The sequence below is a fragment of the Myotis myotis genome, unplaced genomic scaffold (assembly GCF_014108235.1).
Source record: "Myotis myotis isolate mMyoMyo1 unplaced genomic scaffold, mMyoMyo1.p scaffold_m19_p_4, whole genome shotgun sequence".
NCBI lineage: Eukaryota > Metazoa > Chordata > Mammalia > Chiroptera > Vespertilionidae > Myotis > Myotis myotis.
Window position 1 is genome coordinate 46,382,435 of NW_023416346.1, and position 26,679 is coordinate 46,409,113.

General features: G+C 37.6%; 1 protein-coding gene across 1 annotated transcript in view; it reads right to left on the reverse strand.

Annotated features, from left to right (window-relative positions):
- The window catches only part of HTR2C (5-hydroxytryptamine receptor 2C), a 329,198-nt gene that overhangs the window by 296,708 nt on the left and 5,811 nt on the right, over positions 1-26,679 (reverse strand). The window contains exon 2 of the mRNA XM_036306109.1: positions 686-751. The gene's annotated coding sequence lies outside the window, so the exon portion shown is untranslated. The remainder of the gene's footprint in view (positions 1-685; positions 752-26,679) is intronic.

Genomic DNA, 26,679 nt, shown 5'->3' on the forward strand with positions numbered 1-26,679 from the left:
CATATTACTCTTTTATTAGATAGGATGACTCTAAGAACTATCAGGGATTTAATTAAGTATTCCCTGTGCTATCTGGGATTTGATATTGACCACCTTGCCTAACTTGTAATATCATGCTCAGGAAGCCTACAAAATGCAAAGTTGTCAGTTCTCTGGATCAGTGTTGTTCAGCATTTATAACTTGATACCCTCTTTTTGAGAAACAGCTTTCTAAGTCTTACCTACTACTCCTGAGATTTTTTAGGACCATTTATGAAGACTAGTTTTAAGAGTTTTGCTTTCTAAAATTTATAATAGAAAAACAATACCTGAATTTCCTATGCCCCAATCTTGGATATGAGTTTGTTTCTGAAGGAGAAAACTGAACATTCACATTTTGTCTTCATTAACTTAATTGTTCTTATTTATGCTATCTTATTTTATATTTATTTCATATAAAGTCAGGATAGTGGTTAAATGCTTTGTCAAAGGTGTCTGTTTAACACATTATTTGGTAATAAAATGAGCCTGAGATTTTTTAGGTTGCATTAAATAATATCCTTCAAATATTGTAAATCATTAATGGCAAATGTTTTACTGGTTCAAAAGTAGGTCTATATTAGCAAAATAATAGGAACACCTTAAATATAATGGTTGATATTATTGCAAAATAAGAGTCCTGAGATATGTGTATGGGTATACTTACAATTATTTTTGAAGGATGGTGATGGTTGGCCTATAGATGCTCGTGGATATTGACTGGTTGATAACCCTAAAAGCAAACATTTAAAAAAAATACAATAAGAACTCTATCAGTAAGGTGCTATTTAGGATAACAATTTACACTATTTACATATAAAGCATAACTGAAAAGTAATGAGGCTGATATCCATAAGTACCTGAACAAAGACAGTCTCATTTATGTCGGTGTCAGACTTTCAGTTAAAGTGGAAATGAAATACCAGTTAAGTATTATAAAAGAATCAGCAAAATTCTAAATCTGATATTAAGAGAAAACATTATTTTGCATAAAATAATTGCAGACCAGAAGTACTTAAATGGTATTTACCAATAGATATTAAAACAATATTAGAAGCTAGAAGGGGAAATAACATCTGAATCACCATTTCAGTACCAATTATTTTTAAAGTATCTATTGACATTATACATTTGGGGATGTGAAAACAAAACATATTAGCCAGCGACATTCATGCAGTAGGAAAAATAAATTAGGTGTAACCACATTTGCTGGAAGCCGATCCACCCTGGCTGCTTGAGGCAGTCCCTGCAGGGATGTTTCAGGGGACCTGGCGTATATGGCATGCTGTTCTTGGTATGTTTGCTCCCCTTCTTAAGCGCTGTGTGTTTTAACCAAGGTCGCCTCTCCAGGAAGGGTTTTTTCTTCAGGTGAGGATTTTTACCAGTAAACCCTTTAACTAAGTGCCGGAGCGGTGGTTGATCACTGTGACTGCGAGCAATCACGCTTAAGCTACATAATTTTTACTTAGAATAACCTCCTTCAGTTACTCCCTTGTAGCTTAATAGAACAATAGAGTAACCTTTGAACGGAGATGGGAAGCCCCCTAGCCTTTTGTATAGAATGGATAGGATTGGGACCAAATAGTATAAATACAGATGTAGATGACAATAAAGTGAAGAACTTGGCTATGATGATCACCTGAACACTGCCTCCGTGTCTTTCCTTCTCTGCCGACTCTGTCCACACCTTGGGGAACCCCTGGACCCGCTGGGGCTGGACCCCAGCACACATTAATATTTAACATCTGTTCATCATAAAATGTTTCCCACAGCACATAAAACATAACCAAAAAGTTTTACATACAAAGATTTTCTCAAAATATAAAGCTGTGGGAACCCACTCAGAGCCCCAGAGTTGGTATAAAGATTATTTTAAGTTGAAGACATTTTGAGATTCAACAGATGCCGTGTGTGGGGGGGGAGGGGGGAGACAGAAGGGAGGGGGCCCAGAGCTTCCCTTATCTGACTAAGACCAACAACTTCTAGAAAATGAGGTTACCATAAATCCCTTCTCCAGGGGAATTTTATAGCTCTGAAGGAGACAGAAAGACAGGTCATAGCTGTACAGACAAACCTTACCTCCTGTTTGTTCTTTTAAAAACCTATTTGTCTTTCCTATGGAAAACTTTCCTCACTCCCCATCCCCTCACCACTAAAGTAGATATGTATATAAGCTTTTAATTTGAACAACTAAACAAGCCAGCTCCTTTGTTTTTTGACTTCCATATACATATGAAACAAACATTTATCACCTGTTAATCTCTTTTGTCAGTTTAATTTGCCTAGCTCAGTTACAGAACCCAAGAGGGTAGAGAAAAAATTTTTCCTCCCCTAAAAAGCGAATTCTTCCATTTATCCAAGTAAGTAAAAGGAAGTGATTAGCAGCCATTATAGTTATGAAAAATACATAGGAATTATTATCAAATTTTTGAAGACATTGAAATATTTTATTAGCTCACAAAGTTATGTTACCGTAATTTGAAGTACAATAGAAAAAAACTTAAGTAATAAATTCTAAAGCTATATTTAAATATTTTAATGCAACTACTCCTTTAATCATCCAACAATAGATTATCCATACAATGAATTATAACAACAAATCTTTGTATTTTTCATTCCTTATGACAGTAAATAAAAATAAGTTCTGACTTCAAATTAGTGACAACACACTTGGGTAAAAGTCTTGCAACTTTAATCTAAATTTCAGAAAATACATTTAATATTATAAATTTGAACTAGCATTTTCATGTCTCTCTTACAGCTCCAAATAATACAAATATTTATTGAAATAAATATGTGAGAACATATTATCACATCAATCCTCTATTTTAATGAAATGGTAGGAGACCTATAAGAAATAAAATTAATTTCTTCATGAAAAATACATAAAACTGGTTCTACCTAGCATGTTTAAAGAAGCAGAGGTATAAAATAGCAATCATTGAGCAATGATGAAACTCTATGTTCATTGAAGAAGTTGGTGGCCAAGTTATTAGTCTGTACATTAAAAATTATAGGTAGAATTACAGTCAAGATGAAATCATTTCAATACACAATAGTGACCCATTCTACTTGCTGTAGCTCCGACTTAATTTTACCTAATTGTACAAGTACCCTTCCAGGGAATAAAACGTTTGTGGCCAGAGAACAGCTGCCGGTGGAATTACCTCCCCCTAGTGGTTATCTGTGACATTGCAGTCAGAACAAATGTGAGCTAGGATTGATACACCATTTATTCATGAAGGATTTATTTATTGCACACACACCCACCCCTTGGGGGAGGATTGAGATATCTTCTAATGAAGCATTTCTGCTCTTTCATTAAAAAGCAAGCAATCTTATAATTTAAAATTTTTCTTTAAGACATTAACTGAAAATATATTTTCTAATGTTTCTAAAATTTTACTGTACATTTCTAAAATTGTACATTTCTAATTAATTTTGCAAAAGTCTAGGTGAAATGATATATTTTCTTAATTTATTTCTCTTTCTTTAGCCCCACTTGCTTTGCCCTTCCCCCAAGACCATTAACATTTTAATATTAATATTTTGCCTCTATCATATGCTCTCCTTTTCCAGTCTTTTTTTCTCAGCTATTTATACATAAATCTGAGATATATTTTATTATCAACTTTCTGTCATTTCAAGTTGTTATCCATCTCACCAAACTGTTATTTTTAAGTTCCCAGGTGATTTCGATAGATTTTTTTTTTCCTTTGCAGGTCAGTGACTCTAGAAGGAAAGAGAAATACTCCTGACCACAACCTGGCTCTATACATTAATTCAAACGTTATATAATATCTTCCTATAAAAATAGTGCATAAAATATTTTTCAATTGTGCAATCCTATTACCTCTGATTGTACTTATAACTGATTTATAAAGTGACATTAAGGGTAATTTTGTGATTGTTCAAGGCAAATTTTATTCTACTTTTTCTACACAAGTTATTTATTTTGCTATTAGCCTTCCCTAAGGAAGGATATTATAAAATAGTACTTTCAATTCAAAATTGTGCTTTAAAAGTCATTAAGAACCCTATGAAGATGTAATTGATAAGTTTCCTGCTTCATTTTTCCTCAGTTGAAACACTAGGAAAAGAACAGGCATTTAAAGTGGAATATCTACCACAGAAATGCCTATCTTACTTGTGGCTAAAAGTCATCAGTAAAATGGCAATACTAAATCCTGAGTAGAAGGAATAAATGCTAGCATTACAAAAGAACTCAATGTGCTTCTTTGGCATGACATGGATATTCAATATTTAAAAAGAAGAGAGCAATCTTTCATTCAGGATTAAACTGTCACCACATTCCACCCAGCCAGTGTTGCTCAGTGGTTGAGCATTGACCTATGAACCAGGAGGTCATGATTTGATTCCTGGTCAGGGCACATGCCCGAATTGTGGGCTCAATCCCCAGTAGGGGGTGTCCAGGAGGCAGCCAATCAATGATTCTCTTTCATCATTGATGTTTCTATCTCTCCCTCCCTCTCCCTTCCTCTCTGAAATCAATAAAAATAAATATTTTTAAAAATCACCACATTCAAACCTAATGGTACCTTTTACTGCCTACTTTGATTTTTAAAAACTGTATATTAATGAAGTATAACTTTATTATAATAAAATGTACATAGTTTAAATATAGAGTTTGATCAGTTTTGATAAAGGTATACACACCTGTGTAAATGCCATGCCAGGAGGATAGAATGTTTTCATCCTCCTACTCCCCTCCCAACTCCAGGCAACCACCTTCTATTGCTGTAGATTATTTTTGCCAGATCTAGAAGTTCATGTAAATAGAACCACACTGTGTTCTTTTTTTCTATTTCTTCTACCCTTTGGTTAAAACATTGTTCTCTCTTTCACTGAGTCTTTTTTTTTATTTTTAAAAAATCTTTATTCTTGAAAGTAATATATATGTCCCTTTATTTACCCCGTTGACCTCTTCTAGCCTGCCCCTAAACCCCCCCACCATCGCCCCAGGCCTTCACCACACTATTGTCTGTGTCCACAGGTTATGCATACATGCATACAAGTTCTTTGGTTGACCTCTCCCACCCACCCACCCTCCCTCCCCCACCTTCCCTCTGAGATTTGACAGTGTGTTCCATGCTTCTATGTCTCTGGATCTATTTTGTTCACCATTTTATTTTGTTCATTAGATTCTACATATGAGTGAGATCATGTGATACTTGTCTTTCTCTGACTGGCTTATTTCACTTAGGATAATACTCTCCAGGTTCATCCATACTGTTGCAAATGGTAAGAGTTCCTTCTTTTTTATAGCTGCGTAGTATTCCATTGTGTAAATATACCATAGTTTTTGCACACATATCTCCTTGCCTTATTCTGTTGATTTATTAACTTAAATTTCTTAACTTTCTGTTCAAGTTACCATGGATTATTTAACACCTCAATATTTGTCTACCATGATACTGCCTTTAAAGTTACTGGATCATGTCGAAGAGAGCAATGCAGTGTACTATTGAAGCAATTGCAAAAGGCAAAACCACTGGAAAAGCTTTCAAATACAAAATGGCACATGTTTAACACATTCTCATATTTAGCACAGTGCAAATAAATAAAAAAGTTATTTTCTAGTGTGTATAGAGCAGGGGTGGGCAACCTTTTTGTGTGTGCCAAAACCAGCAAAAACTCTGACTCAAAATTTTTCTGCGTACCAGCCCTAATTTTTTGAGAACATGTTACACCTACTTGATATCTCTTTAAGGTGTATGTATGTGAAGAACCTTGAAGAAATAATAAAATTCATTTGAGCGACAAAAACACAGTATATGATGATGAAAAATACATTTATTTTTTAATCTATACATGTACACTGATAGTCCGACAGAAAACTTTATGACTCTGTTTGATATTATCAGTGGGACTTTTGCTGCTGCATCACAGATGACAGAGATTTTACATCAGGTTTATATTTCGTGACCTTCAGAGATATGCACAAGCTACTACTTTCATCCGTCAGGCTACTCCTATTACGAGACTTAACAAAATTCATCACTGAGAACAAAGATTCACAAGCGTATGTGGATGAAACCAAAACACTGGTCGGATCTAGGAAGGCAGGGAGAGTTAAGGCAGAGGCATAGAAATTGCTCTTCCCCTCTCTCGTCAATCCATGTCTATGGTCTTTAAGATAACTTGTTATGTAAAATTATTTATTTATCTAAGATGCACCTACACTGAATTTATCTGAAAAATAAAAAAGTCGATATTAAGAAAAAAATTGTAAATGGAAGATTATAAGAAAAGGTTTCGTGTGCCAGCAAAAGTTACTGGCGTGCCATGTTTGGCACGCGTGCCAGGGGTTGCCCACCACTGGTATAGAGCATACACACTTCAGAAAAAAGATGAAAACATATATTTGAGGATATAAATAGAATCTACGTATCTCTCTTATTAGCTCTTATGAGGTTATTTTAATGGTAAGGATATTAAATAATAGACATCATATTTTGGGTAGAAGACCTCAATTTTTATATTTGGGTTTTATATACTTTAAAAATTTTTTGATGTGGACAGATCAAATGTGTACCAATTGAAAGATCCTACAGCCCTAGCCGGTTTGGCTCAGTGGATAGAGTGTTGGCCTGTGGATTGAAAGGTCCCAGGTCGGATTTCAGTCAAGGGCACATGCCCAGGTTGCCGGCTCAACCCCTAGTAGGGGGCATGCAGGAGGCAGCCCATCAATGCTTCTCTCATCATTGATGCTTCTATCTCTCCCTCTCCTTTCTTCTCTCTGAAATCAATAAAAATATATTTTTAAAAAAGAAAGACCCTACTAATTTGTCATGCTACACCAGTATATAATACTAAAAGGATAATGCAAAGCCAATCAGAATGAGAGGCAGTTTTACTTCATAAAAATTCTCCAAATAAATATAATTTTAAGAAAGTGAGTTCCACACTAGAGATTTAGGGGAAAAAACAACAACACAGATGATAAGTTTGATCAACTGCTTAATTATGGCATTCGACTACGAATAGCATATACTATACACAAAAGTTTTCTGATAGTCATGTTTGGCAAGTGTGGTTTAGACAGAATGGGAAAAAGAAATAAAATAAATTGACTAGAGATTTAACTTTCCTGAGTTTGAAACTTAGGTTTTTTCCTAACCAGTTGATTTTGAACAGAATTACTGTGAGGATGCCTTCCTTTTTATTGATTTTGCAGAACTGAAATAAAATGAACAATTAAGAATTTACCTAGATGAGTCAAGACCCCATTGCCTGAATCAAACTGCAAATTTCATTTTGCTTTAGTTGCCAACTCTTCTTCATATAAAACAACCTGACATTCCTAGCACATATGTGAAAAATTTGCACGTTCCCAGAATAAGCAAAAATATAGAGATAGACAGGATTTCTGGCAGCCTAGAGCTGGGGGATGGAGGGGTATGTGTGGGAGAACCTTAGGGGACTGGGAAGTGACTGCTAATGTGTATAGGCTATCTTTTGAGGATGGTGAAAGTGTTCTAAATTGTGGTGATGGTTGTACAACTCTGCCAATATACTGAAAACCATAGAATTGTCTACTTTAAAATGGGTGAATTGTATAATATGTGAATTATATCTCAATAAAACTTTAAAAAATATTTTGGGTTGAATCCATTATGTCAACTAAAAAATCAGATCTTAAAATAACTTTGAAAGATTGTGTTGTTAAAAACATATTGGGGAATACATAAATTGCACAAAATAATAATGTAAACATTTGTACATCAAACCATCATGAAAGGTTATTTTAATTAAATAAATAATACTAATATCTGAAACTTCACATGTATAAACAAAATGTATCAACATTTTGTGATGATGTGGAAGCTGGGGCAAAACATTAAAAAAACAAATTATGGCAAATATGGCAAGACAACTAAAGCATTACAAAGTCATTTTTAATTGAATAAGATACATTTAAAGGTCAATTTTTATATTTTTTATCTGGCCCCTATCTCTTCTAAGGAAATATTGTGTTGATATATAATCAGAATGATGCAAAGTTTTCTATTTGAGATGATCCCATTCTAATCATTGATCTTAACACTAAACCATATGTTTCAGGGACTTCTCTAAGTCTCTAAGCATCCAATAAATGACCAAATTAAAGAAACTCTATACTGTCTTTATTATGGGCAAAAGTTGTGTTTTATACTTCATTTCAACTTCTCTACTCACAGTTCATATTTATTAATGGTTATTTTGGGAGGTTCTATGCAAACTTGTGTCTTCCTCTCAGCTCTCTTTTTATTTAAATCATACCAGCATATATGCAATTAGTAATTTTTGTTTTAAAAAATGATTTTAAATCTAATCAATTTAGAATTGAGTTAAAAAACCAGTGACAGATTCTGGATATGCTATAGGCTATTGCTCTGAATAGTATTTGCAAACTACTTCTTAAACTTCTCTTAGATAGCAGTTGGATTTGTTTGGTATGATTTATTTTTATTGAAAACCATCTAGTCATAATATTTACTCAACTTAAAGTGACAAACTTCCTTGTAAAAATAAGGGAAAACTCAGTACAAAATATATTATCAATATGAAGTTATTACCAGAAGAAAGCCTTTTAAAGTTACAGAAGAGCTTTACACTTTGACATTAATATGCTTTGCATTTAAAATGCAGATGCCATGTTTAGATTTGAGCACGTTAAATCATGACTATATATGACTATTCTATATGAAGTTAGATTACAATAGAAGCATTTACTGTTATGAAGATATAAAGGCAGATTGAAATTTCGTGGAATATATAGTGAAAATGTTATTATGACTGCCTTTTTCCCAAGTAAATGCAGTTTGGGGGAACTTGAGCTGAGTTTGTCTGATCCATTTTTATTTTTATTGATAATTAATTATGTGTTAGGTTCTGCATATACACTATACAATATTACCCTCATGTTTTTTAAGATGAGAAAGCTTAGACTCTAAAACCTATTTAAACTGCTCTTTAAACTGTTTCCCAAACTACCCTTTAGACACTCGCTTACTATATGATAAAGAGTACATAGCTAACGATACCAAGCAGTCCAAATGTAACAATACTCCTCATCTAATATTAAACACATTTTCAAAAACTTTATTTTTTTACATTTACATACTCCAAATTCTTTTAATCACAAAGACCTCTAATTAAATAATTTGTGTCTGTTTTAAATATTATGATTTATTTATTCTATTTTCCTATTTCATTGGCAGTTATTATTATTAGATAACATTTTATACATGTTTTCATCTTTATTTCTATTAGTAAGTAATAATTCCCTGACCTTTCAAAATAAGCTGAGATATTTGAAAATACACACACTCTTAATGTATAGAAGGTGACATATGACTAAAGTCTCCTGGCTTGCCTCCCATTTATTTAGTTTTTTGAGATTGTCAGTGACTAAGTGAATGTTATACTCGCAGTATATTTTGTGCATGAGTGTTTGACATAATTTTAAAACTTAAGGCTGTTAATCAAGGTGCAATGGAAAAAGCATACACAACCTTTGTAGTCAGACAGAATGGAGCTTGTTTCCTAGATCTACCTCATACTTAGCTATATATTTTGGCACATGACTTAACCTTTCTATGTCTCTGTTACTTATTTATTATTGTTGTTGTGAAAACTACATAATTCATGCACTTTGTCAAATGCACTGACTAGGATATGGTGAGCATTAAATCCTATTTAATTCCTTTTCCTTCCTCTCTCTCTCTCTCTCATTTTTATCCTCACCCAAGGATATGTTTTCATTTATTTTTTTAAGGAGAGAGGAAAGGAGGGAGGGAGGGAGGGAGGAGGGAGAGAGAGAGAGAGAGAGAGAGAGAGAGAGAGAGACATTGATTGGTTGCTTCCTGTACATGCCCAACTAGAGATCGAACACGCAACTGAGGTATGTGCCCTGACCAGGAATCAAACTCACAACCTTTTGGTATAGTGGATAATGCTCCAACCATCTGAGCTACCTGGACAGGGTCCTTCCTGTCTTTTTTTTTATATATATATTTTTTATTGATTTTTTACAGAGAGGAGGGGAGAGGGATAGAGACTTAGAAACATTGATGAGAGAGAAACATCATTCAGCTGCCTCCAGCACACTCCCTACTGAGGATGTGCCCACAACCAAGGTACATGCCCTTGACCAGAATCGAACCTGGGACCCTTGAGTCCGCAGACTGAAACACCATATACTCCAGAAATTTTGTTCCATATTTACTGGATTGAATGGTAAATATCAATAATGATTTCAGTAATATTATAGTTTAAAAGTTCTGACAAAATGTTAAAAAAATAACTGAAACCACTCAACCAAACATACATTGAACATTTTTTTGGATTATGTATTTTCCTTCAGGTTACTGTTTTATAACTATTTAAAATGTGCTTACAACAAAAACCAAGATGGCGGCATAGGTAAACACCGGAAATTGCTGCCTTGCACAACCACTTCAAAAATACAACTAAAAGACAAAACAGACATCATCCAGAACCACAGAAAGGCTGACTGAGTGGAAATTCTACAACTAGAAGGAAAGAGAAAAGCACACTGAGACTCAGAGGAGGTGCGGAAGTAAAGTGCAGAGGTACGGAGGCACACGTGGAAAAGGCTGGCAACTGAGGACACAGTTGTCTTTTTCAATCAGGAGGGAGTCTCAAGCTCCTGACTACTCTGAACTCCAGTTCCGGGCGAGTCTCTGGGGACCCAGACTCATACAGGGAGAAACTAGACTGTCTGGCATTGGGCGGAACTCGAGGGTGGCTTTCTCTCAGAGGTACTTGCAGCGATTGCTGGGACACTGAGACACGGGGCCTCTTAGGGTAGGACTAAGGAGCAGCCATAGCTGCTTGCTCCACCCTGTTGATCACCTGAGAGCCTGCCCCACCCAAGCTGTGTGCAGAGGCTTTTGCATATGAAAGGCTTGGCCCTTTGCAATCTGAAAACTACCTAAAAAACTGCAGCTGGGTCAGAGAGACCCAGAACTTCCAAAAGAAGGCCCAAGGCCCCACAGCAGCTTGCATTGCTTCACAGCTAGGCTTCATCTGGGCACCTCCAAACCCCAAACAAAGAAGAGGAATCTGCAGATCTCTCCATAGCTCCTGCTGGGTAGCCTCAGGCAGAGGCTAAATTAGCACCTCCTTAGAGATCCAAGAGCCAGTGTACCCAGTGGTCAGAGTGGGACCATCCAGATTACAACTCCTCAGGTCCATAAGGGACACACTCAGGGGGCAGACTCAGTGAGCATCAAAGCCCCACTGAAGCAAGTCTTGACCCAGAAGGGTGTCTCTAGCTCAGAAGTTCTCCCATTACAGACACAGCTGATTCTCACAGCCAATTGGCCTGGAGGTCAATTCCTCCCAGTGATACCTAAAACAATCAAGGCTTAACTACAACAAGACTGTGCACAAAGCCCCCAAAGGGGTGCATCAAGAGTGTCCACCTCAGGTAATTGGGGAGGCTGAGCCACTGGGCCATATAGGACACCTAGCACACAAAGCCACTCTACCAACACAGGGAAGCAGCCAAAATGTGGAGACAAAGAAACAGGTCACAAATGACAGAAATGGAGGAAAGCAAACGACTGGATATAGAGTTCAAAACCACGGTTATAAGGTTTTTCAAGAATTTTCTAGAAACCACCAATAAATTTAGTGAGACCCTCAAGAAATCTAGTGAGACCCTTGAGGTTATGAAAAAGGACCAACTGGAAATTAAGCATACACTGACTGAAATAAAGAATATTATACAGACTCCCAACCACAGACTAGAGGATCGCAAGAATCAAGTCAAAGATTTGAAATACGAAGAAGCAAAAAACACCAAACCGGAAAAGAAAAATAAAAAAAGAATCCAAAAATACGAAGATAGTGTAAGGAGACTCTGGGACAACTTCAAGCATACCAACATCCGAATTATGGGGGTGCCAGAAGAAGAGAGAGAACAAGATATTGAAAACCTATTTCAAGAAATAATGACAAAAAACTTCCCATAGCTGGTGAAAGAAATAGACTTACAAGTCCAGGAAGTGCAGAGAACCCCAAACAAAGGAATCCAAAGAGGACCACACCAAGACACATCATAATTAAAATGCCAAGAGCAAAAGACAAAGAGAGAATCTTAAAAGCAGCAAGAGAAAGAAACCCAGTTACCTACAAGGGAATACCCATAAGACTGTCAGCTGATTTCTCAACAGAAACTATGCAGGCCAGAAGGGAGTGGCAAGAAATATTCAAAGTGATGAATACCAAGAACCTACAACCAAGATTACTTTATCCAGCAAAGCTATCATTCAGAATTGAAGGTCAGATAAAGAGCTTCACAGATAAGAAAAAGCTAAAGGAGTTCATCACCACCAAACCAGTATTATATGAAATGCTGAAAGGTACCCTTTAAGAAGAGGAAGAAGAAGAAAAAGGTAAAGATACAAATTATGAACAACAAATACGCATCTATCAACAAGTGAATCTAAAAATCACGTGAATAAATAATCTGATGAACAGAATAAACTGGTGAATATAATAGAATCAGGGCCATAGAAAGGGAGTGGACTGACTATTCTTGGGGAGGAAAGGGCTGGGGGGGGTGCGGGAAGAGACTGGACAGAAATCATACACCTATGGATGAGGACAGTGAGGGGGAAAAGGGCAGAGGGTGGGGTGGGAACTGGGTGGAGGGGAGTTATGGGGGAAAAAAGAGGAACAACTGTAATAATCTGAACAATAAAGATTTAATTAAAATAAATAAATAAATCAAATGTGCTTACAAGTTATGTGTCTGAATTTGGTATTATATCAATCTAATATATGCAAGGCGTACATGTAAGTGAATAGTGAAAGAAGAACCACAGAAGTAAACAGACTTCATTCTATAAAATGTACTTTATTTAACCTTTTAAATCATGCCATTAAACTCTTTTGATTGTTCATGTTATGATTTCATCTTGTACATATTCTGTAGCTCACAGATTCATTGTCTTTAAAAATCACATGAAGGTCACCGGTTTGTTTCCTTATAAAAATGACATAATGGATTAAAGCTGGAATTCTGTAGCTAATGACTCATGCTTGCATTTATACATTTTAACAGATGTAATTTATAGAAAGAAAGCATCCAGCCTTGAGCTATTCCAGAATTCAGTTGCTCCAACAAATTAAGAAATAAAGGCTAACATAAATGAGTACACAGGGCCTGTCACCTGGTCAGTCCTCTCATTTAAACCTCAAAAAAGAAAAATACTCATCTTTTACAAGATTCTTTTTATCTCATTGTGAATATATATAATATATATCATATCACACACACCTTTTACCTATATGACATTAAGAATAAAATTCATAATCTTGAAAGTATTCACATCCTTGTAGTAAGTTTCTAATTACTGAAGCCAACAATGTAAATTTACTTTCTGTTCATTCTGAATTTATTAAGCATGACATGATTCCCAAGGACAATGTAATGTAGTCAAATTTTTAAAGGCTCTCATTTAATATGCCGCACAACCTTCCAGGAGCAGTGGGCCATGGTGGAAGAGAACCTGATTTCAGATTTAGGAGATTTGGGTTCTCTTTTTAAACTTTGCCAATAATTAGCTGTGTGATCTGGAATAAATCAGGGACCCTCTCTATGCTTTAATTTATTCATCTTTAAAACACAAGCTATGTTAAGTCTATTACAAATGTTATCTTATACTTTAGTTCTATTGTTTTATTAATATGCTTGCTACTTACTGTGTTGTTGCTTTCATAATGTCATCTATGCATTTAAAAATTATAAAGTACTTTGCTAATATTCCTTACAACATTAAACTACATAAATGATCCAACAAAAATGAATGACTCTTTTGGAGTTGAGAACTAATAGTTACTTGCTATTCAGACAATTGATTTTATCTGAGAGTTGAATTTACAGCTCATTATTAACATACTTGTAGTATGAGCCCAGGTATAATTTAGATATCTAAGGATGTGCTGATAACAAAGAATTCACATTATTTATACCTGTAAATCTTACTATTTCCATTTGTTATTTAACTAACCTAATATATTACTGGAAACACACAGGGTACTGATCTAGTTTTCTGATTTATTTTTCAAGTAAGAGCAACAGGATTGAGAATGAATGACTCCAGACTCATGGAGTGTTTTTGATTTTTTTAACAAAATAATATCCATCTAAAAATTTCTGTGAGCCAGTAAAAAAAAAATAAAAATTGGTTACCGTAGGTTTAAGCAATAGTGGAAAAAGGCACCTGAGAGAGCCTATCCAAATTCATATTCTTTCTATGAGTTTTGGGTCAAATAGGTTTTTTGTGGGGGGTTTTTTCAAAGAGATTTTTATATCAGTATTTTAATCCCATTCAATCTCTTTTTAATCTACTCTTCCTCCTGAAAATTTTCTAAGTTTAACAGTGACCTTGCTTTTCTGTCAAATCCTTTATGTAGAGTTCATATACTGGATCTCTAACTAGATTCCCAACTACTGAGATGAAATCTGAATATTGTGTATTCTCCTGGGAGGCCCCGGAGTGCTTAGTCAAATGTCTTGCACAGAGTAGAACCTTAACAGTCATTTAACGTAATAATGAGTGGTCAATGCTTAATAGTTGGACCTCTGTTCTTTACTTGCAACAACCTTCTCTCATTCAGAAAGTTTTGAAACACAGCTAAATCCAAGTATTATCAATTGTTCCAAATTCTTTTCTCTCTAGGCTTGCCATCTTTCCAAAAAATCCAATATCATATTTTCAGCTAGCCAAAGAACATCTGATAGTGCACGTTTCATCATGGTCTTAAATATCTACACTAATAAAAGAGAAACATGCAAATTGACCATTACTCCATCACTCCGCCACACTGCTACACCCACCAGCCAATCAGAGCAACTAAGCAAATTAACCCAACAAAGATGGCAGTTAATTTGCATACGCAGGGGAGCAAAGACTGAAGATGGCAGCGGCCACCGAGCTGGAGCAGCAGGAGGCTTGGGTTGCTCCCAGCAACGGAGGAAGCCAAGCTTCCCGCCGGCCCTGGGCTCTGCTCAAGGAGGGGCTGGGGACCTGGGTCACAGGGGCCAACCCAGGCTTCCAGTCCACCCTGGGCTCTGCTGGAGGAGCTGGAGAAAAAAGGCGGCTGGGAGCAGCTGGAGCGGAGAAGCCAAGCCTCGCTGCTGCAGCCTGACCAAAGGCCTGTGTCCCAGGTGCTGGAGGAAAACCAGTGCTGGCAGCCAGGGGAAGGAAGGCCTATTGCGTGAATCTTCGTGCAACAGGCCACTAGTATTTAAATAAAAGGCTGCTATCATAGTAATTAGTTGCAAACTTACCTTTCCCACACTGTGAAACATGAACAACCCACACCCTTTTTGAATGTTTCCCTTTATCTGTGTCAACTCAAACCCTAGTTATCCTCAGGTTCTAGTTCGGTTTCTATGTGTTCCAATAAAATTCCCTTAATTATTTATCTCTCTTTGTTCATGGCACATAATTTAGTACTTCATTATATAACTGCTCAATTTTTGTTACATGTTCACGTATCTTATCCTACCAAATGTAAGTTCTTTTATGGTAGGAACCATAACACGCAATGTTCATTAAATACCACCTTGACAGTTCTGTGACTTTAAGAATAAATGTTATACTCTCTGCTATATTTTTACAATGTCACGTATAATTAAACTTCAAAAATATTTTTTAAGTGATGATGATAATAGAAATCTACAGGTTATCTCCACTAGATCTAGAGTAGGCTTCAGTGCCATAGGTTCAAATCTAGCTTATGACAAAAGTTTGAATACTTCATTTGAAGTTATTTTATAGCAACACGAATGGTATAAATTTAGATTCATTGAAAATGGTAGTAAATTAACTAGATATTGTTCTAGCCTGTTTTTTTCAGTTGATAGAGTATTGGCCTGCAAACTAAAGGGTCCTGGGTTCCATTCCGGTCAAGGGCACATGCCCTGGTTGCAGGCTCAATCCCCAATAGGGGGCGTGCAGGAGGCAGCCCATCAGTGATTCATCATTGATGTTTCTACTTCTCTCTCCCTCTTCCTTCCTCTCTGAAATCAATAAAAAATATATTTTAAAAAAATTAGATAGTTATTATTTTGTGCAGGGGAAAATATCATATGAAGTGTAATTTAAGGCCTTCAGGTGAATTGTTTGTGCACAAGTTTACTTTTCTTTTGAAGCCCTTTACAAAGTAGTAGGTTATGTATCCAATTAAATCTAAGAATATACAGGGTGTCCCCAAAAATGTATACAGAATTTAACAGCTGATAGTTCAATTTTGAAAATGAAATGTATTTTAACAAACACTGCTTTTTATTTATTCAAATTATTTGCATACATTTTTGGGGACACTCTATATTAAAGTACTAAGACAAAGTTTAATCATGAGGCTCAATCATAAACTAAGCATTGATAACATTAATATTCAGTAAGATATTAATGAACTATTGTGGAAGATTTGTATCTACAGACAGTTTAATTTAAAATGGTTATGTTTAATTTGTTGTTGATAGCCAATGATTTCTTAAATTTAAGTAAGAAAATACAAAAAGAAGAGACATTTTTACTCATTCCAAACCTGTATATAATAAATCCTTACAAATTTAGCTCATGGGAATGAATGGTAAGTGACAAGATCAAGGCCTGAAGTACGAAATGGCTTTAGTTTGTTTAAGGATTTCTTAAGTAGTTAAGGAGTCATGACCATTATTTTCTGGACTATAAAAATCAACTACCTGAGCATTACTATTTAAAGTGAATTTTTAGGATTAGTAAACTATTGGTATTCTCATAAGATTGTAGCTTTTAATATGATATTAGTGACCATCCAGCCTGATTTACTTTTTTAACAGCTAAGAATGTAGAGGTTCATGAAAGACTAGAACTCAAGTCATTTAACTCTAAATTTGCACTCTAAAAACTTTTTCCCATAGTGCCTCTATACTTTTATCTATTTACTAGAGGCCTGGTGCACAACATTTGTGCACTGGGGGGGGGGGTCCCCCTCAGCTAGGCCTGTGCCCTCTCGCAGGTGGACATCCACCAAGGGATCCTTAGCGCTGCTGTGGAGGTGGGAGAGGCTCTGCCACTGCCGCTGCGCTCTCCAGTTGTGACCCCAGCTTCTGGCTGAGCGATGCTCCCCCAGTGGGAGTGCACTGACCACCAGGGGGCAGCTCCTACATTGAGCGTCTGCCCCCTGGTGGTCAGTGTGCATCATAACGACTGGTCAATTTGCATATTAGCCTTTTATTATATAAGATTATTCAGAAATATATTTTTTAAAAAACCCAGAAAGTGTAATGATGTATGAGGAGAATAATTGGGGTGGAGGTATGAACATGAATAACATATAATTTCATCCTGTGTGAATTCATAATTCAATAGGAAAAGTTAAGACTCAAATTAAAAAGTGATATATCTATGGATCTATTTTGTTCATCAGTTTATTATTTTTATTAGATTCCACATAGGAGTGAGATCATGTGATACTTGTCTTTCTCTGGCTTATTTTGCTTAGTATAATATTTTCCAGGTCCCTGTGTTCATAGCAGCACAATTTATAGTAGCTAAGCCCATCAGTAGATGAGTGGATAAAAAAGCTATGGTACATCTACACCATGGAATACTATGCAGCAGGAAAAAAGGATTTCTTATAGGTCAATGGGGGGGGGGAAAGAGGACATATGTAATACTATCAACAATAAATATTTTTTTAAAAAAAGTGATCTAATGCATATAAAACCTTAAACATCATGCCTGGCACATAGGAGATCCTGAAATATAAAAGAAAAATAGCAATAACAAAATGCAATACAATGTGCTAAGTGGCACTTAAGTGGTGGAAACAATGTTTATGTTATTTCAAATTTGATATTCAAATTCTAGTATTCTTATGTATGTGAGTGTCAACCTAAATGTTTTTATATGGTAGTAGTCTTTTTACTCTGAACATACAAAATTTTAACAAATTTAAATTTAAGTATGACTTCTTGGCTTTATAGTCTGCATAATACCCTTTACCTTCCCCCACCCCAGCTATACTAATAAAAGGGTAATATGCAAATGGTTTATCATTGGCTTATCTTATGAGGTCAATGCCCTCATGTGTAACAACCGATCAGCAGGCGGCATGGGCAGCAGGGGCGGGTGGGCAGGGACTTGCAGTGTCAGGGACTTGCATCATGCCCTCACAATCCATCATCAGGAGGTCTGGGGCCTGGCAGAGGCCTCTGCATGGCTCCGCCGGGGTCCACAGGCCTCCGTGCAGCTTGGCCCGGGGACAGGGCCCAGTGGAGGCCTCCTCGCACCTGTGCCGGGGGTCTGGACACCTCTGCATGGCCCAGCCCAGGGGCAGGACCTGGCAGAGGCTTCCGCGAGGCCCAGTGGGGCCCAGTGGAGATCTCCATGCAGGGAGGCCTTAAGGTCCCTCGGCTCCATGCAGCATGGAGGCGAGACCCCTGGCTCTGGCCTACCTCTTTGGGGCAAACCATCAAGGAGCCCCAGATGGGTGTGTGGGGCCTACTTCTTTGAGGGTGATGGATAGCAGGGCTCCCACACTGTGACAGGGCACAGGCCAGGCTGGGGGAGCCCCCCACGAGTGCACAAATTTCATGCACCAGGCCACTAGTGCCTTAATAAAACAGTACATTAATCTCTGAATCAAGCATGAGATTGTCTGAAGTCATTTTCCAATGTCACCCATTACCTGTAGCTCATTACTCTATGAGCCACCCTGTAGTCCCTTCATTTCATCTTGGCATTTGACAGCTACATTGGCATCTGCTTACTATTAACCCTATATTTGCTTTGTGTAAGAAATGGGGCCACTTGTGGTAGCAATGGGAGATCTTTAAATTTCAGACATAAAATTGAGGAGTAGTCTGAAGTGAGCTTTAAAGGACTACGCCTAAAATTCTATCTTCACAATGGGAATGAAAAAGGGGACACATTTAAGCAGCATTTTGTAAACATAATTCAGAAGCTATAGTGATGGATTTAATTGAGAATAGATAAAGGTGATCCAAGAATGACTCCAAGGCAGAAAGAACAAGTATTATTCCAATTATCATGCAAAAGTTAAAAAAAATTGTGAGAAATGCTAGAGCATTTTAAATTTTTTCTAATAATGAAAGTGTTGTCATAAATGTATTTTATGTTATGCTACAAAATAAATGTACTTTTATTTGATCTTATTGCTTCACTCTTAATTAAAAGACTAGGAATATCCACTATAAATATGAACTAGTTTAGCTGCTTTTCTGAAAATGATACTTACCCAAAGTAAATTACAAAACTAAAGTTTAAAAAAGCAAATTACTTTATAATAATGTATTATCTTTCAAGGTTTTCAATGTTTTTAATTTTTGAGTTCTAATTTCATTTCAGTGGTAAAATTTGTGAGAATTTTCTCCATATTCTTTTCCCCATTTATATATTCATATAATTTACATCTCAAGATTTGTAACCTTAGGAATGTAAGTCATTTAACCACAGAGGTTTCTGTATTCTTTTTTATAGCAATATTAGTTTGAAGGACCCTTAAAGATCACCTAGTACAGTGGTCGGCAAACTACAGCTTGGCAAACCACGGCTCACGAGCCACATGCGGCTCTTTGGCCCCTCGAATGTGGCTCTTCCATAAAATACCAGTCTTCCACAAAATACTGACTTTTGCACATGGGCCACAAAGTTTCAATCGCACTGTATGTATGTGCCCGAACGTGGTATTTTGTGGAAGAGCCACACTCAAGGGGCCAAAGAGCCGCAGTTTGCCGGCCACGGACCTAGTATATAATTTGCTAGTTTTATAGTTGTAAAAACTACAGCCAAACTAGAGCAAGTGACTGGTTTGTTTTTTCTTAATTAGTCCTAAATGAGAGGATAGGAAAGAGAGAAATCAACATAGTATGTATCATATATTTCAGAACTCTATTATTATACTAGAGGCCCAGTAAACGAATTTGTGAACAGGTAGGGGTCTCTCAGCCTGGTGGCAATAGGGGCCAATAGGGGCGGCCAGCTTAGGGGAAGGAACTGAGGGAGGTTGGCTGGCCATAGGAGGTTGGCTGTGGGAGTGCACTGACCATCTGGGGGCAGCTCCTGCATTGAGTGTCTGCCCCCTGGTGGTCAGTGCGTGTCATAGTGACTGGTCAACCAGTTGTTCGGTTGCTTAGGCTTTTATAAATATAGATAGAATTGCCTTTTCTGATAGGACTATTGGCTTATCTAGGGAAGTATTGTGTAATCATTTCTCTAAAATACAACAAAGTATTGGGCATACAGTAGGTCCTCAACAAATACTTGCTAAATTCTAAAATTCTTATTTATGAAGATAAAGGTGAAGTCTTTTTATTCACCTTCACCTTACAGCTGACTAATTTGGCAGATAAACATGGATAGTGAATTCTCTTTAATTTACTTGCAAATCCTATCTAATAAAGAGGGAATATGCTAATTGACCCTCATGACGTCAAAAAGTTGGTGGTGCCCACAGCCAATAAGAGGGAATATGCTAATTGACTGCCCCGCCCTCAAAGATGGTGGCTCCCACAGCCAATAAGGAGGGAATATGCTAATTGGTTGCCCTGCCCTCAAGATGGTGGCATCCACAGCCAATGAAGAGGGAAAAATGCTAATTCATTGCCCCACGCTCAAAGATGGTGGCGCCCACAGCCATAAGATGGCGGTGCCCAGTCCCCTCAGCCCTGCTGGGGCGGCAGGCGTGCGACAAGGCCGGGCCTGCCCCTAGATAGGCCCAGCCGCTCCACGTGCCTGCCTCTGAATACCCTCAGTCCCCTCAGCGCCCCAGCAACCCAGGGCCGGCCCGAGGCACAGGCAAGCTTCAGATGGCGGCTGCCCAACTGCCCAGGGCTGCCCAAGGCTCAGTTAACCAGGGCCGGCTGAGGCTTGCACTGCCCGTAGTGGCAGCAGCAGAGGTGTGATGGGGCGTTACCCTCCCCTGATCTCCGGGTCGCCTCCCACCCCTGAGGGCTCCCAGGCTGTGAGAGAGGGCAGGCCGGGCTGAAGGACCCCCCCTCCAGTGCATGAATTTTTATGCACCGGGCCTCTAGTATTTAGATAATTATTAGTAGGAGCAAGAAAAGCTGGGGTAGATCATTATTCAATAACAGGAGGGTAAGGAACCTTCAAACTAATGAATCTGGCTCTGGCCGGTTTGGCCCAGTGGATGGAACGTCAGCTTGCGGACTGAAGGGTCCCAGGTTCGATTCCGGTCAAGGGCATGTGCCTTGGTTGCAGGCACATCCCGAGTGGGGGGTGTGCAGGAGGCAGCTGATGGATGTTTCTCTCTCATTGATGTTTCTAGCTCTCTATCCCTCTCCCTTCCTCTCCATAAAAAATCAATAAAATATTTTAAAAAACAACAACTAATGAATCTGTACTTGCTAATTTAAGATTTTGGAGAAGTCCTAACTGGTTTGGCTCAGTGGATAGAGCATAGGCCTTCGGACTGAAGGGTCCCAGGTTCAATTCTGGTCAAGGGCATGTACCTTGGTTGCAGGCTCGATCCCCAGTAGGGGGTGTGCAGGAGGCAGCTGATCAATGTTCCTCTCTCGTTGATGTTTCTGACTCCCTATACCTCCCCCATCCGCTCTGTAAAATCAATAAAAATATATTTTAATAAATCAAGATTTTTGAGAGCAAAAATAATGTATCAGGCAAAAAGTCGAAAGATGTGCTGGGGGGAGGGGGAATTGGGGACTTAATGTTTAATGGGTATAAAATTTCAGTTTTGCAACATGTAAAGAGTTATTGGGATGGATGGTGGTGATGGTTGCACAACAATGAATTAAAATGGTTATGAGGGTAAATTTTATATGTATTTTCCCATAATAAAAATAATTTTTAAAAAACAAGTAACCAGTCTAATAAAAGATACCTTCCGAAAGGGTAAAAAAAATTCATTGTACCAGTGAGTAGCTTTGGGACTTATAGTTCTACCATATATCAGAAATACCATTCCATTAGTATAGTGATTAATATATATATATATATATATATATATATATATATATATACATAAATATATATATCTTATCTAATAAACAGGGAATATGCTAATTGACGTTCATGCCATCGCAAAGATGGTGGCACCCACAGCCAATAAGGAGGGGATATGCTAATTGACTGCCCCACCCTCAAAGATGGTGGCACCCACAGCCAATAAGGAGAGAATATGCTAATTGACTACCACACCCTCAAAGATGGCGGTGCCCATAGCCAATAAGGAGGGAATATGCTAATTGACTGCCCCACCCTCAAAGATGGCAACGCCCACAGCCACAAGATAACAGCTCCCAGTCCCCCAGTCCTCTCAGACCCCCAGCCACCCATGGCAACCCCTAGGCACAGGCAAGCCACGAATGGTGGATCCCCAGCTGCCCAGCGTCTGCCCGAGGCTCAGTCAGGCCTTGGATGGCAGTTGCCCAGCCACCCAGTGCTGGTCCGAGGCTCAGGTAACGAGGGCCAGCTTAGGCTTGCGCTACCAGCAGTGGCAGCAGTAGAGGTGTGATGGGACATCACCTTCCTCTGATCTCCATGTCGCCTCCTGCCCTGAGGGCTCCCGGACTGTGAGAGGGGGCAGGCCGGGCTGAGGGACCCCTCCTCCAGTGTATGAATTTTTATGCACTTGGCCTCTAGTCTATATATATATATAAATTATTGATTTCAGAGAGGAAGGGAGAGGGAGAGAGAGAAACATAAAAATTAGAGAGAATTATTGAGCAACTGCCTCCTGTCCACCTCCACTAGGGATTGAGCCTGCAACCCAGGCATGTGCCCTTGACTGGAATCAAACCCGGGATCCTTCCATCCACAGGCTGACGCTCTATCCCAGTGATGGCAAAGCTATGACACGCGTGTCAGAGGTGACACGTGAACTCATTTTTTTTGCTTGATTTTTCTTTGTCAAATGGCATTTAAATATATCAAATATATAAATCTTTGTTTTACTATGGTTGCAAAAATCAAAAAATTTCTATATGTGACACGGCACCAGAGTTAAGTTAGGGTTTTTCAAAATGCTGACACGCTGAGCTCAAAAGGTTCACCATCACTGCTCTATCCACTGAGCGGAACCAGCTAGGGCTAGTATAATGATTTTTAAAATAAGTACAGAAGTATGATGAAAGGACTAAAGAAATAAGTCTATTGAAAACCCAGTTCTTTTCTGCTTCCTTAAAACTTGGTTAAATATATATATATATATAATCTTTTTGGAGAGATAACCAGATTCTTCTGGTTTAATTTTCACCAAGAATCAAGTCATTAACTTCTCTATGAAACTATTTAAACTGACATTTAATAATATAAGATATGGACCTATTAGATCCTTAGGAGTCAGTGACTAATTAAAAAAAATACTAAAACAGCCTACCTATAAACTGCAAAAGTATTAAATTAATTTATTTTTTTCTAATTTAAGATAAAAACTAACAGATTAATGATTTTATCATTCAAAGCAATTCATTAATAGCAACTTCTCATTTCCTATCACATTATAAAAATTAGGCAATAAAGCCCTTGTTTACAAATTCATTTGCTGCAAAGGCATTTGGGAATTGATATTTTATTTATTTTTCAAAATAGACTTTTATTGATTTGAGAGAGGAAGGGAGAGGGAGAGATAGAAACATCAATGATGAGAATCACTGATTGGCTGCCTCCTGCACGCCCCCTACTGGGGATCAAGCCTGCAACCCGGGCATGTGCCCTTGACTGGAATTGAACCTGGGACCCTTCAGTCCACAGGCTATGCTCTATGCATAGAGCCAAACCAGCTAGGTGGAATTGATATTTTAAAAAGAAAAAGTTCTGCTTCATTCTGTACCAACAACCCTTACCATGAATTGAGTGTAGACTTTTGAGACTAATTGAAGGCTAAATAGCAAGGGAATTCGACAGCCAGGATTTGGAACTGATCCTGATCATATCTTCTGCAGCATGTATGTGGCCAACAGAATGGTGTCTCTCTCTCTCTCTCTCTCTCTCTCTCTCTCTCTCTCTCTCTCTCTCTCCCTTTCTGTTAAGATGTCTTGAGTTCTTAAATGCTATAGTACAGGTGTGCCAAAAATTCTACTGTAGTTCTATTTCTTCCATTATCTTCTTTCACCTTTACTTTAATCATTGGAACATACATTCCTGGGTGTATGGATTATATGTCATATATATATTAATCAACATATGTTAGTTGATCACCTACTATGGGCAAGGAGTTTTCCATACATGTGGGTTAGCCAGTAAAAACTTTATGCAAGAGATAGGGCTTGAACCAGATCTTGAAGAGCAGGTAGAATTTAGATAGGTTTGGGAGAGGGAATGCATACAAAAATATTGGAATTCTCCAATTTTATTCCAGTATTTCTAGTAACAAAATATTATTAAATCACAATAGCTTTGTGTCATTAAAATGAAATTAATAAATGGAAGTAATTAGGTATTTGTTTGTTTTTAAGAGAGAATGGAAGGGAGGGAGAGAGAGAGTGATAGAGAGAAATCGATGTGAGAGAGACACACCGATTGGTTGCCCCGAGTGGGATCAGGGATTGAAACTGAAACCCAGGTATGTGCCCTTGACTGGGATCGAACCCATGACCCTTCTATGCGCTGGCTGATTCTGTAATCACTGAGCAACATTGGCTAGGACTAGTTTCGGTTTTTTAACCCAAGTTAAAAAAATCCTTTAAGCATACAAAATGTTTGTAAATATGTTCTTTTTAACCCTGCATTAACTTCAGTGTTGTATTCTGAAACAATCTTTCTACCTGAGCTCAGATCAGTGAAATAAAAACTGACAATTATTTTTCACAATACCTATTTTCCAACTCATAATTATCAAATTGTTTCTCCCAATGCCAGTGTGAAAAGGTAATACATGAGAAGTGAGATTGGATGCACTTCAAATCTCTCTGACACACGTGGCCTTTGTCGTGGTGTCACATATAAGACAAACCACACATACTCATGTGTCTAACTCACTGTCGTGACACCTGACCCTTTCCAGTCATCTTCTGTACGCAATGGCATTATTTCCCTGATCTTTAGTTTTTAAATCATCTCTGTAACTTCCCTGAGATCCACTCAGGCTTCCTCTCCTTCAGTCCTTCAGCATTAACAGTGCTTTCTCATTCGCTCTACCTTTTTTACTGGGAGCTGAATCTCCAGATGGAATGTTACATGTCTATCTTATTACTTTGCTGAGCATCATATTAAAGGTTAATGGACACTGTCAATAATAAAATCCTCCGTTCACATGCAAATCTGTTCTATCTAAAGACTAGTGGCTACAATATGAAAGAAAAATTAGCCTTAACAGGAGGCAGTAGAGTTTCCCTACTGCCTGGTTTCAGTCAATCAATTTGAGTGAATTAGTTAACTTCTTTGTGGTGCCTCAGTTTTCCCATCTGTAAACTACAGGTATTAGTAGTACCTTCTCAGGAGGAAATTGTGGGGCTTATATAAGTAAGGACATGTAAATCTCTTAGAAAATAGTACATAGTAATTTTTAGTAAAAATGGCTATTATTATGGTTTATACTTCTTTTATGAAGAATAACTACTTGCTAACTTGGACAAGTCTTCCTGCCTTGATTATAAAAAGGTGTACCTGAAAGTATTGAGTAAGTTTGTATTGGTGAGATAAAATGAGAGATGTGTTAGTTTAAAATATACTCACAGAAAGATTTGAGAATAATGTAACATTTACTCATAGGCACTTACTAATGACTTTAAAAATATAAAGAGAACTCTAGTCAATTTGTTCATTGCTATTCTTCTCTACACATTAGTTGATGTCTGTGGTTTCAATAGTTTAATTTTCTTTTTTTAAATTTTTATATTGAGCCTACTACCATATCTTGCATTATAATGCTGATTCAATTCTGAATGCTCTGCCTCCCTTCCTCACTCCCAATAAAGCGGCTTCATTGTCCTTGAAAGCCTACATCCCCTACTTACCTTCACTCTTCCACACTCAGCTAACCACCTTGTTCAGGCTGCACCAAGATGCCTTGCACTAACTCTCTATGTTCTCCTTTCTCTACTGTGTACTCTTTTTATTGGAAATCTGCTCCCTTCATTGTCCACCAGAGGATATCTTGTTGTTATAATCACCTGGACTTCAATAATGTGAAAAATATTTAAGAATTTAGGAAAGATGAAATGGCCATGGCTGTCCATCTGTTTTTTCATGTGCCGAGAGAACTGTGGTTGAGATGGAATGGAGAATGGGTTTATGAGAACATTTAATGAAAAATGGGTGAGAAGAAAAGTGTGCTCATTTTAATAACTAACTTAAAATGTATTAATAACTGTAGCTTGTCACAAAGGACCCATTTTCCTGAATAAGAAATAGGAAAGAAGTTTCTACGTGGATGGCAAGGAACCAAAAAGAAACCATTAAGACACTGCCGAAAGAGAAAAATATATTGTGGATGAGAGCTTCAGGATATTGAAGGAAATAGGATCCAGCATACAGTTACAGTTAACTTTAGAGAAGAGGAGGGGTACTTTTTTCTGAGGTGAAGCAAAAGAAGTGGAATAGGAGTAATAAAAGTCTAGAGGCAAAGGAGAGATAAGCTAGTAAAGATGACATCTTCCTTACATGCCTTTTTAGCTTCTATTTTTCC